This window comes from Physeter macrocephalus, chromosome 10 (assembly GCF_002837175.3).
Source record: "Physeter macrocephalus isolate SW-GA chromosome 10, ASM283717v5, whole genome shotgun sequence".
NCBI lineage: Eukaryota > Metazoa > Chordata > Mammalia > Artiodactyla > Physeteridae > Physeter > Physeter macrocephalus.
Window position 1 is genome coordinate 26,602,404 of NC_041223.1, and position 12,728 is coordinate 26,615,131.

General features: G+C 39.7%; 1 pseudogene; it reads right to left on the reverse strand.

The window, feature by feature from the left end:
• Positions 1-636: 636 nt before the first annotated feature.
• On the reverse strand, positions 637-1,600 carry LOC102978774 (heterogeneous nuclear ribonucleoprotein A1-like; annotated as a pseudogene).
• Positions 1,601-12,728: the final 11,128 nt, after the last annotated feature.

Genomic DNA, 12,728 nt, shown 5'->3' on the forward strand with positions numbered 1-12,728 from the left:
CTCTTTGTTCATCTAGAGTTGTTTTTATTTTTTCTAATTATAGTGGCAATACATTTTATTCCCAGGACTTTTTCCTGGTTCTTTATCATATCCACTTGCTTTTGTTTCATAATCCCTTCCTATAATTTCTTATTTTACTAAGTTCTTTTTCCCCCTTTAGCTCACTGGGAGTTTTAACATGTTTTTCAGATGGCTGTATTATTTCTATCCTTTCAGGGATGAATCCCCGCTTCGGTGAGTATTTTGGCTATCATTTACGACATGAGTTTCATTTCTGCATTTTAAACTTTTTTTTTTTTTTTTTTTTGCGTTACGCAGGCCTCTCACTGCTGTGGCCTCTCCCGTTGCGGAGCACAGGCTCCAGACGCGCAGGCTCAGCGGCCATGGCTCACGGGCCCAGCCGCTCCGCGGCATGTGGGATCTTCCTGGACCGGGGCACGAACCCGGGTCCCCTGCATCGGCAGGCGGATTCTCAACCACTGCCCCACCAGGGAAGCCCTAAAACATGTCTTCTTTGTAGCAGCTAGGCCCTGCCACCACTGCGTTTGGCTGAGTTCACAAATCTGTTGTAACCTGTAGCTTTCCCGTCACTTCTCTGGCTCTCCTCTCCTGCTGAGCTTTGTTTCCTGGCAGTAATTAAAACCTTCTGCCACTGCCATAGCTACTGCTGCTGCTGGAACTAACATAGCCACCTTGGTTTTGTGGTTTGGCAAAGTATTGGCCTCTGCCACCACAGGGGCCAGCACTTCTGCCTCCAAAGTTTCATCCCTTCATGGGTCCAAAATTTGAAGATTGATTGTTGTAATTGCCAAAATCATCGTAGCTTCTGCCACCTCCAAAATTGCTTCCATCATTACCAAACCCATTGTAGCCATCCCCACTGCCACCCCAGCCACTGCCACCGCGGCTGCCACCAAAGGCATCTTGACCACTGAAGTTTCCTCCACGACCAAAGCTGTCATTCCCACCAAAGCCCCCTCCAGGACCACCACCAAAGTTTCCAGAACGACTTCCAGCTCTTTGGCTGGATGAAGCACCAGCCATCTCTTGCTTAGATAGGGCTTTCCTTACTTTCACAGTTGTGGCCATTCACAATGTGGCGTTTCTGAATGACAATCTTGTTTAATGAGTCACGGCCATCAAAGGTTACAAAAGCAAATCCTCTCTTTTTGCCACTGCCTCGGTCAGTCATGATTTCATCAATTCAATTTTCCCATACTATTCAAAATAATCTCTTAGGTGATGTTCTTCAGTGTCTTCTTTAATGCCACCAACAAAAATCTTTTTCACAGTTAAGTGGGCACCAGGTCTTTGAGAATCTTCTCTTGAGACGGCGCTCTTTGGTTCCACAACTATTCCATCCACCTTGTGTGGCTTTGCCTTCATGGCTGCATCCACCTCCTCCACAGTGGCTTATGTGACAAACCCAAGGCCTCTGGAGCGCTTGGTGTTTGGATCCCTCATTACCACACAGTCTGTGAGCGTTCCTCATTTGCTCAGAATGGCTCCTCAGACTGTCATCAGTTGTTTCAAAGATCACATCTCTGAGGAGGTGCTTCTGCAGCTGTTCAGGCTCTTTGGGAGACTCTGACTTAGACATGACGGCAGTGGATGGGGGAGACATCAACAATGCTTACTCTCCGGCGTCCACTGGCAGAAAGGAGTAATCTAACAAACGCATCTCCCAATGGATGTTTTAAATAGTGAGCTATTTCTAGGGCACTTACTCTTATGTTAAGAGCTGTTTGACCATCTGAGGTCTGACTGAAAAAGCAAACAAACAAAAAGTTCCTATTTTCAAAAAACTAAATCTAACTGGAAGAATGCAACAAAACCAGAAACAGCCGTGGTGCAATTAGTTTACTGGTGCAGACGGATGACAGAGAACTTGAGTCTGGTGGTTGCAGGAATGCCTGGAGCTGACGTGGCAAAAGGGGTGGGACTTGATTTGAATAAAAAGAAGAGGAGGGGAGAAGGGAAGGGTGAAGAGGAGAGAAGAGGAGGGGCTATTATAGCCCAGAAGCTCTTGCACCCCCAAGGCTAGCACTGTAGCTGGCCTTTTATAGAGGATCAATAATGTTTGTTCATAAAAGGAGGGAAGATGGATGGGGGGTAGGGGCACAGCTGAGCTGCCTCAGGGGACAAAGAGGAAATGGGGCTAGAAACATGACAAAGAGGGGAAGCAGATGATGGAGAGCCTCACACATAGGCAGAGAGAGTTTAGATTTGATAGAGTAGGAAATAGAACTCCACTAAAAGTTTTCATTTTATTTTTTAAATTAACATACAATAAAATAGACTGCTTTGTGTGTGTACAGATCTATGAATTTTAACACTTTTATCTACCACCATAATCAGGACACAAGACAATGTCATCACTCCAGAAATCTCCTCTGTGCTCTCCCTTTGCGGTCACACCTTTCTCCCTTCCCTAACCTCTGGCAACCACTGGTGTGTTCTCCCTCACTCTAGTTAGTCCTTTTGAGAAGGTCATATAAATGGAATCATACTGTATGTAACCTTTTGAGACTGGCTTCTTTCACTCAGCTTAATGCTTTTGAGATTCTCCTAAGCCATTATGTGTATTAAAAGTTTATTCCTTGCTGAGTAGTATTCCATTGTTAATTTACTCATCTATTAAATTAAGACATTTTGTTTATTTCGTTTTTGATATTTATGAATAGATCTGCTATAAACATTTGTGTACAGATTTTTGTGTAAACATAAGTTTTTATTTCTTTAGGATAAGTACCCCTGGAATGGTATTTCTAGGTCATATGGTTAAGTGTATGTTAAACTTTATAAGAAACTGCCAAACTGATTTCCATTTTGTATTTCCACCAGAAATGTGTGACAATTCCAGTTGCTCTGCATCCTTGCCAGTATTTGGTATTTCTAGTGTTTTTAATTTTAGCCATAAAATAGCTTTGTCACATATTGTGGTTTTAATTTGCTTTTACCACTAGCAATTGAGGTTGAATTCTTTTTTTTCGTGTGCTTATTTGTTTCTGTATACCCTCTTCGGTGAAGTGTCTCTTTAAGTCTTTTTGGTTATTTTTTTTTAGCTGGTTTTTTTTTTACTGTTAAATTTTGAGCATTCTTTACATATTCTGGTAACAAGTCCTGTGTTAGATATATGATTTGAAAATATTTTCCCCCAGTACTGGGGAAAATTTTTCCCCCAGTACTTCTCTTTCCTGTGTCTTTCACAAAACCAAAATGTTTAATTTTGATCAAATTTAATTTATCAATTTTTAATTTTATGGATCCTGTTTTTTTGGTTTTGTGTTTAAGAACTTACAGGGTAGGAAAGAATTCTTTTTCTTACTACTTTCCCAGCTTCTTTTGGTGGGGTCTGTAAATTGAACTGACAAAAAAAAATAGGTTAACAAGAAAAAAGTATACAAATGTATTTAATATAAGTTTAATGTGACATCGGATTCTTCAGAGGGAAATGAACACCTGAAGAAACAGTTAAACCTGAGCATGTGTATGCTAGGTTTGATGAAGACTGAAAAATCGTGGAAAAATGTAATGACACAAAAAGGTATGAGCTAAGGGGAGTGAACTGGGGGAAACCTAGCAAGTTTGTTTAGATTCCCCTTGGTGTCCCTCTGTCTTCAGAAATAAGAATGCTCCATCCTTCCAGGTAGAAGACGTTTCACGTGAGTGTCTTACGATCTACTTCAGTGGAGAAGGAGGAGGTCAGAGAATCCTTCCTGCACCTGCTTTCTCTCAAATTCCTTCAGCTTAAAATATTCAATATGCCAAGATGCCACATTTTAGGCTAACATGGTCTGAATCTTGTCAAAATCTTTCCCTAAGCCCAGGTCATGAAGATTTTTACCAGTATCTTTTTTTTAGTAGTTTTATAGCTTCATGTTTTACATTTAAGTCTCTGATCCATTTTGAGTTAATTTTTGCTTAAAGTGTGAGGATTAGATCCAAGTTTTTTGGTTGTGGTTGTGGTTGTTTTTGCCTGTGGGTGTCCAGTTGTTCCAACATCATTTGTTACTATAGTATTCTTCCTTGAATTTCCTCTGTATCTTTGTCAAAAATCAATTGGTCATATTGATGTGGTAGATCTATTTCTAAATTCACTATTCTGTTCCATTAATCTACGTAACTGTCCTTTTGCCAATACACAATGTGTTGTTTCCTGTGGCTTTAGAGTATGTCTTAAAATGAGGTAGTGTGAGCCCTTCAGTTTTATTCTTCTGTTTTCAAAATTGTTTGAGCTATTCTGGTTCCTGAGTCTTTCCATATCAATTTCAGTATTGACTCGTTTATATCTTCAAAAGATCCAGCTGAGAATTTGATTGCGATCCCTTTAAATCTGTAGATTGATGTGGGGAGAATTGACATCTTTGCTAAGTTTTTGAATAAGAGAGTGAAATGATCACTCTTCACTTACGGGAACTTCATTTGCATAGAGAGAATAGATGGAAGCCATTTTTATATTTTCTGTACTATTCCCAGCCTAAAAGAACTGCTGAGGGACTTCCCTGGTGGTCCAGTGGGGAAGACTCTGTGCTCCCAATGCAGGGGGCCCGGGTTTGATCCCTGGTCGGGGAACTAGATCCCGCATGCATGCCGCAACTAAGACACGGTGTAGCCAAAATAAATGAAATTAAAAAATAATAATAATATAAAAGAACTGCTGAGCCTGGAAACCCACTCACCTTGACCTCTGGTCCATTAGGAACAAGAGGCTCCAGTCACCCTTCAAAGTTTATCCCCATGCCTTTAAAACACTTGTTTGTTTTTGGAGGTTTCTCTTACTAGTTCCATTAATACAAGTTTGACATCTTATAAGGGCCAGACATCAAGCACATGCTTGTTCAACTGTCTTACTACACTCCCATGGACCAAGATGCTCTAGTTCTAGCCTCTAACTTCCTATGTAGGAAAAAATGCCAGCAATAATTAACATCTTTATAATCTGAAACAGCAGGGAGACAGTTTTGTCTAATTTAAGGTGAAAAAGAAATGGGAGCTGTAGATATCTGGTCTCTCAGGGACCTATTGTGGGATCTTGAGAAAGACAAAGAGTTTGGCCTTCATCTTTGCAACAGAGACAAGACTAACAATATTTACGAGGAACAGCTAGTCAAAGCAGAAAGTGTTATAATTTTTAGGAGAAATTAAATGCTCAAACCATAACCTTGTTTGGTCTTAACCTGTATTCACAGGGCCAAAATAAAGTGTTTTTGTTTGTTTGTTTTATTACTTTTTAAAATGACCAAGTTGAAAGGATAGTAAATCAACCCCAATTTTATCATGACAACGTATAGCTACAAAAGCAGCCTTCTGAGTTGCATGGGGATGGCTAGAGAATGAAAAGAGGGTTTGTATTCACTGTTTCAATGGCAAAAACTACCTGTAATTATTTCCTCAGTGGGGCTGCATAAAACTTGATTTCCATTTAATCTTATAGTAAACAATTTCTGTATTTCATGTCATGGATTAGAATGAAAATGGAGATAGTTCATCAACACTGATCTGTGATATAAAAAAGAACAGTGAAGCTGAGGGTATGAGAGTGCATAAAAATGTTTTGTGTTCTGACCAGTACATTGCTTTAAAAAAATTTTACAGTCAGGTCCAATTGTTCATTCTCACCATGCAGAAGATACTCACATATTCATTTTTAAAAGGGCAAATCAACCATAATTCAGTTTATAAACTGTGAAGCTGGTTGCGAATGTCTGGATGAATATTCATTAGAATCTCTTAATCTGCCATCGACTGTGATTCATTAGGCATATGTAAATATCACTCACTTTAATTGCCCCTAAACTGACTTAACATAATATTGTCATTAGCAAATTATTAGTTATTTGTGTAACTAATGGTACATTATGGTGTGCACGTTAAATCTCCAAATATATGATTACAATTATGATGATGTTTTATGCTGTGAGCTTTCTAAACTATTTGATAAAATATAATGGAGTCACATCAAATCTGGTATGTTAATAGGACAGTTGCAGAACTTTTTTCTGCACCTTGGTGCTGTTATCATGTCCCAGCTACTCATTCTTCCTGACACTTGCTCTAAGTTCTTTCTATTGTCTTGTCTGCACCAAAGGTCTCAGGAACATCCTCAACTCTGTTCTCCCACATTTTACGTCATGGGCTCAATTCCAGTTTGCTTTTAGTAAAAGTGAATATTTTCAAAAATATTCACTCATTGAAATGGGGCAAACAATACAAAATAAGCAAAGAAAGTACAGAAGACCCTCCTGAACATGGCTGGGAAGGGCCAAGACTAGCATGTAATTTAACCAACTCGTAGGAACTTCACTGTATATGATTGGAAGGCAGCAATTTCCGTATAAATTCATCAAATGGTGAGCTGTGTTGCAGCTGTTTTCTCCACAATCATCATCTGGGAAGAATTTGATACTACCTAGGAACTCTCTTGCATTCTCAGCATTGCTCTTTCTGAAAATTTTGTTGACCTGTCCCTGCATCTCCCCAAAGTGCTTGCTTTACAACAGTGTCACATAGAAAAGGACTTTTCTCTAATCTCAATCTCCGTAGCAATATCACCATGTTTGTTTTTCAAAGAAAATCGCCCACTTTCATCACTTACACTTATCACAAATTCATTAAGCGAGCTCCTAGGAATAAAGCTGACCCAGCACACTGGCAGAGAAGCCTACAATTAGTGTTCCTTTAGTCTCTGTTAATTGCCTAACTGGTGACAGGAATATGTTAATACAAAATGAGCTAACAGAGGCAGGGAAGCTTTTTATCATGTTGCCCTCCTAAATATTAGTACATTGACAAGCCATTGATGTTTATAAACAGAGATTCAGACAAATGCATGTTCCTGTCTTTGATAACACTCTAGATTAATTGCCATTTCATCTTAATTTAATAAGCAATCCTTTTGGTAAAAAAAATGCTTTAACATGAATAGAAATTATTGAGATAATGACAGCATAATGAATATAGATTGTGGTACAAATCTCCTGAAGAGATATCAACATTCCAGAAACATGGTCAAGCATTACTGTATTTAAAATAAAGCAAAATTTTCAGTCTAACATCCTTCAGGTTTAACACTACTGCCATAAAGTAAAACAATTCTGGTGATTCTGATCGATGGTGAGAGACTGAATCCCTCCACCCAAGAAGAGTTGTGAGTTTCAGGGATCTCTTCTAGCCCATATCAATCCTCCCATTTTACAAGATGGTCTGTTGAAGTACCTCTTCTATGATATACATACTTCTGACATAACACCTAGTATCTTCTGGTTCACACGATGCCTGCCTCCTCTACAGGCTATAAGTTCCACAAAGTCAAGGGCTTTGTATTTAGTACAGAGGTTGGCAAATGGGCCAAATTTGGTCTACCACCTGTTTTTGTAAATAAAGTCAATTGGAACACAGCCGTGCGCAGTTATTTACTCTTGTCTGTTGACTGTTTTATCTCTTCAGTGGCACCATTGAATGGTTGTAACAGAGAACACATTGGTCCATAAAGCCCAAAACATTTACTATCTGGCCCTTTATAGAAAAATTTTGTCAACCCATGGTCTCATACACAGAATTTTGCCAAAAATGAAAGAATGCATGAATAAAATCCCTAAAATGAGCATCTTGTTTGTGATCAAAATTTATGTCTCAAATGCCTGCAGAGTTAATGATTCATCATGCAATTAAATAAAGTTTGGTCACTTCTAACTCTGACATCGCAGAGATGTCAAAAATATCTCATTTATTTGAGCCCTGATCATTTTGTTATACAGCTTGGCCTAGATATTTGGCTGGGTTTACCTACCAAGTCGATTTATGAGTTATGGTCAAATGTAAATGTGATTCAGAAAGTCGCTTTAAATTTTGTTCAGAACTTTAGGTCCACTTTAGACTCAAGCACAAGTCTTTTTTGTAATGTACACACATAGGAGAAACGAAGTAGCACTCCTGTCCAGCATCAATATTGCAATTATTAATACTAACCAATATTTAGGGAGCCACTAATTTCATGCCAGGCCCATGCAAAGCATTTCACATGCATTATCTCATTTAATCTGTACTACAACTTTATGATACAGAGACCATTACTTATCCCAATGGTAGGAGTAGCCATGCACTGCTTCACACCCCTGGTCTGTTCTATGTCCCTTTAGTTTTCCACAATCTTCTCTTTGTAGGTTTGCCCAATGTACAATATCTTGACTCAACTACCTAGGAAATCCTCTACTTCATGGGAATCGTAGGCTGGACGCTGTAGACCTCCCTTTCTGCAGGGCTCACAAGCTTCTCCATTAGGATTCCCTTCTCTTGGGACTGATTCCCCTGGGTCATAACTTAGCTCTCTGACACATTTGATACAGCTCTGTCTCCTTGGATACCAACCTGAGTGTAATTTAGATGTACACGGTATGAAGGGGGAATAGCAGACATAAATTAGATGTACATTAGAGGGCAGGAACTTGGAGAAAGGATATTAATTCGCCTCGGGTCAGAAGAGTGGTGTCTGGGAAAGCCTAAGAGTGGAGGTGCATCTTGGAAAATAAATAGAACTCTTCCAGAAGTCAGTGGTACCTTCCAGGCAAGAGAAAGAGCTTGTAAAGAAGCAAAGCATGTGAAATTTTATGGCATATGGTGACAGAGGAAATAAAACTAGAGAACTGTAAGAAACTTTATTTTATTGTAAGAAGTTTGGAAGCCAGTCAAAATTTAGGTAAAAGTGTGACATGAAAAGACGGATGTTCTAGAAAACCGTGGTAATAGGATTGGAAGGAGTTCAAGACTGGAAATGGGCAAAACAATACAAGTGACAGATACAATAATCTGTCGCTTATTTGTGAGGTGAGGACTTACTCTATGGCAATCAAAGTGGGACAGACACAGGGAACTTGGAATAGATGTTAAGAGGATACCATTGGCAAGCGTACGGATGCAGGAGAAAGAAGAGCCAAGAAAGACCCTGAGGTTTGTGGCCTAAGTGACAGAATTGTCAGTGTCGTTCACTGAATAGGGAGCAAAAAGTGGACTGCACAGGCATGGAGATCAATGATGATTTCAGTTTGAACATGTTAAATATGAAATGCCCTTGGAATATCCAGTTGGAGCTGACCTACAAGCTGAGTGATACATGGATTAGAAAAGAGGTCTGGACTAGAGAATTGTATTTGCCATGTTAGTCCCTCCAGTTGTATGAGCTTGGGCAAGTTAATTAGCTTCTCTGGGCACCAGCTTCTTCATCTGTAAAATGGGAATAACAATAGTACCTACTTCATAGGGTTGTTACCAGTGTTAAGTGACTTAATACATGTAAACTTCTAAGAACTATGCCTATATAAAGTATTAACTATTATTATTATTATCACTGTTATTGCCTTTGACAAGATACCCCATTATATGTATTTTTTATAGTTTTTTCTTTTTTCAGCTTCACTGAGGTATAATTGAATACTAGAATTATAAGATATTTAAAGTGTATAATGTGATGATTTTGATATACGTGTATATTGTGAAAAAATTCCCCACACCCATCATGGTAACTAACACACCCATCACCTCACATATTTACCTTTGAATGTGAGAACATTCAAGTCCTACTCTCTTAGCAAATTTCAATCATACGATACAGCGTTATCTACTAGAGTCACCATGTTACACATTAGGTCCTCAGACCTTATTCATCTTAAAACTGAAAGTTTGTACCCATTTGCCAACTTCTCCCTATTTCCCCCAACTCCCAGCCCCTGGCAACTTCTTTCTACTCTCTATTTCTATGAGTTCCACTTTTTCTATTTTTTTTTTTTAGATTCCACATATAAGTGAGATCAGGCAGTACTTTTCTTTCTCTGTCTGGCTTATTTCACTTAGCATAATGCCCTCCAGGTTCATCTATGTTGTTGCAAATTACAGAATTTCTTTCTTTTTTAAGACTGAATAATATACACACACATATATATATATATATATATATATAATGGACTCTATGTGTATTATGGAATATATATACATATAAATCGCATTTTCTTGATCCATTCATCCATTGACATTACATGTATTCTTTAGCTGTCTTCTCCAACTGTCCTCACTTCCTCCTACCACCCATCCTTGGTGAAAAGCTTAGTTCTCACAGTTGATGTAAAGTCTCACAGTGGCCTATATCTTTAAAAAAAAAACACATAGCCTGGCATGAGTTGTGCTTATTGCTAGCTGGAAGAGCTCCCATAAAAGCCTGCTATGGAAGCTCTCTGAGTCCACACTAACGCCCACCCCGAGTACGATGAGGAATGCCTATGCTACTAATTCCTCTGTAGCTTTTATAAAAACAACTTTTTTCCCTATTATAAAATTAATTCATGCACCTTGTACAAATCTTGGGAGAAAAAAAATCAAAAAAGTATAAAGAAGAAAGTAAAAGTCACCTACAATCGAGACGTAACCGCCGTATGAGTATTTATCACTTGTCTGTTTAGCGTTGGTGATTTACTCCTTAGGAGATAGAGGCAAAGAAGAGCCCCCATCAGCATTCTCCATGCTGCCTGCACACTGACCCTGCTTCTGCTGATCTGTGTGCAGGTGACTTAAGAAATTCAGTGTGATCAATGGGTTTCAGAAAGTTGCCAGGCTGGGAATAAATGCAGCATTTGTTCCAGTGTCCTGGCTGAATTCCAGCTGAAGGCCTGATGGTTCCAGGGTCTCCTCTGTAACTTCAGTTGGATTAGTCACCCATTAGTTCTCATTCTGACCCTGGGTGGAGGGGTGCCGGCCCGGGTAAACCAGGAGTGGCTGCTTTTAAGTGAAGGGAGCCCTGCCGAGTGGGCTCTGTAAATCATCCCCCTCCACCCAGAGGGAAAACTCTGTAGGGATCAAAGGCTCTGGGAAAGAGCAGGGTGTCATTGACCTCCCGCTGCCACCACCCACTGGCACCTCCTCCCCCAGTGAGGACCTGCAGAGGTGGACCACCACTGCTAGGGCATTTCTCCATTATGGAATCCCTCATTTCCGTTGAGATCCTGCGAGCTTACTGAACACCCTGGCATATTCCCTGCCCAAGTTTTACAAACACTTCATCCATCTTTCATTTTAAGGGTGAGGAGGAAATTTGGCACTGCAAGCAACCTAGGTGATGCAATGTAAATATTCTGACCACAGACAAGATCTAAGATGCAAAAATTAGTTTACTGCCCCAGTGCATATAAGATGGTGAAGGTGAAAATTTATAAGGACCCGGAACCCAAGCTGGTAGAAAACGTTGCTTAAACATTCTGATCATGTAGGAAGGGGGTCAGGATGCCGTGAGCCTTGAACCAGAGGGAAGCAAAATATGAGTCCAGCAGTATCCAAAGCCCTAATTGCTGCTGATTTGAATTCGGCAGCAAATTTTGCATAATACCAATAATGATCTTTCTTCAGCGCTGCACTGGCATGATTGTTGGGACCTTGTAACAAATACCTAATGCGCTTTAATGATGGAATGACATACCTCTGATATGCAAATTTTTACAGCACAGCAATTAAGCAGTTTAGAATTTTACGACAGTGTTTGGGCTTTATACAACAACAAAAAAGGGGGCCAATAAAGGCCGGTGATGGATGGGCTAATCCCCACTGGAAATATACCATGTAATGCTGTGGAGACTACATTATGGATAGCATGGTGATGATTGGCTGTTAATCTCCTTTCCCGTCCTCCCCCAGATCCCGCGGAAGCCCTTGCTCCTGCCCTCCATCCCCCACCCCCTTAAACCCACCCCCGCCCCTACGGCGCGGAACCTGGCACGGCAGCCACGCTGTTGGGACACGAGTCTGGGGTACAGATGGGAAAGTTGGGGCATAGCAATCTGCTGTGTGCACGGAATACAGAGCAAAAGGGGCTTGCAGCGAGGCAGCCTGTCAGCAGGGGACAGAACTGGGGGCCATATGCCGCTCTTTTCTCCCTTCTGTCACCAAGTCTGCCACCTCATCCTTCTGTCAGGGGACACTAATGATGAACATGTTTTAAACAGTTTTGTTTACCTAGCAACAGCTTTTCTAAGAGGGGGTCTTAATTAGTCACCTAAAACAATTTTGGGTTTGGACTTTTTTTTTTTTTTTTTTTTTTTAGCATTCATTCATTTGTTCATTCATCTGGAAGAATCTCCTCTTGCTCATCCCGCACACGCCCCCGCCCCCGCCCCCCATACCCAGGAGGCTGTTGTTACTGTTTCCATGAAAAAGTGTGTCTGCATTACAAAACTAGTTTTAATAGCTATATGCCATTTTTCTTTCTTTCATACTTACTTTAATGCCACAATTAGCTTTGAAGGGTAGATTTTTCTCCACTTGTCAGAGGCAGTATTCCTTTGTGAAGCTCTGCAAATAGGATCTGCATTTTAAAGTGAAATCCCATTTGGCGAATTTTTTTTTTTTCATAATTTTGTCCTAGTGGTTGCAATCACTTCCCTGTTAAAGGAGTAGGCTCAAAGCTGATTTAGCCATTTGCTCTATCGTGACAGCAAGAAAATAGAAAATTGTAATTTGAATTTCATCAATTATGGGATTGGTTTTTTTTTTTTTCAAATTTGATTCACAAACCACAGTGAAAGCATAGTAGCTTCCTAGTGATTTCTGAATTACTTTTGCTTTCTTTTATTTAGTATAAAGCAGTTTGAATACTGTGAATTCATAGATTTCTATTTCTATAAATTAATACAAAATTTTTAGAAATCTGTTAAAATGTGCAATATTTAATTCAAAATGAATTAGAGACG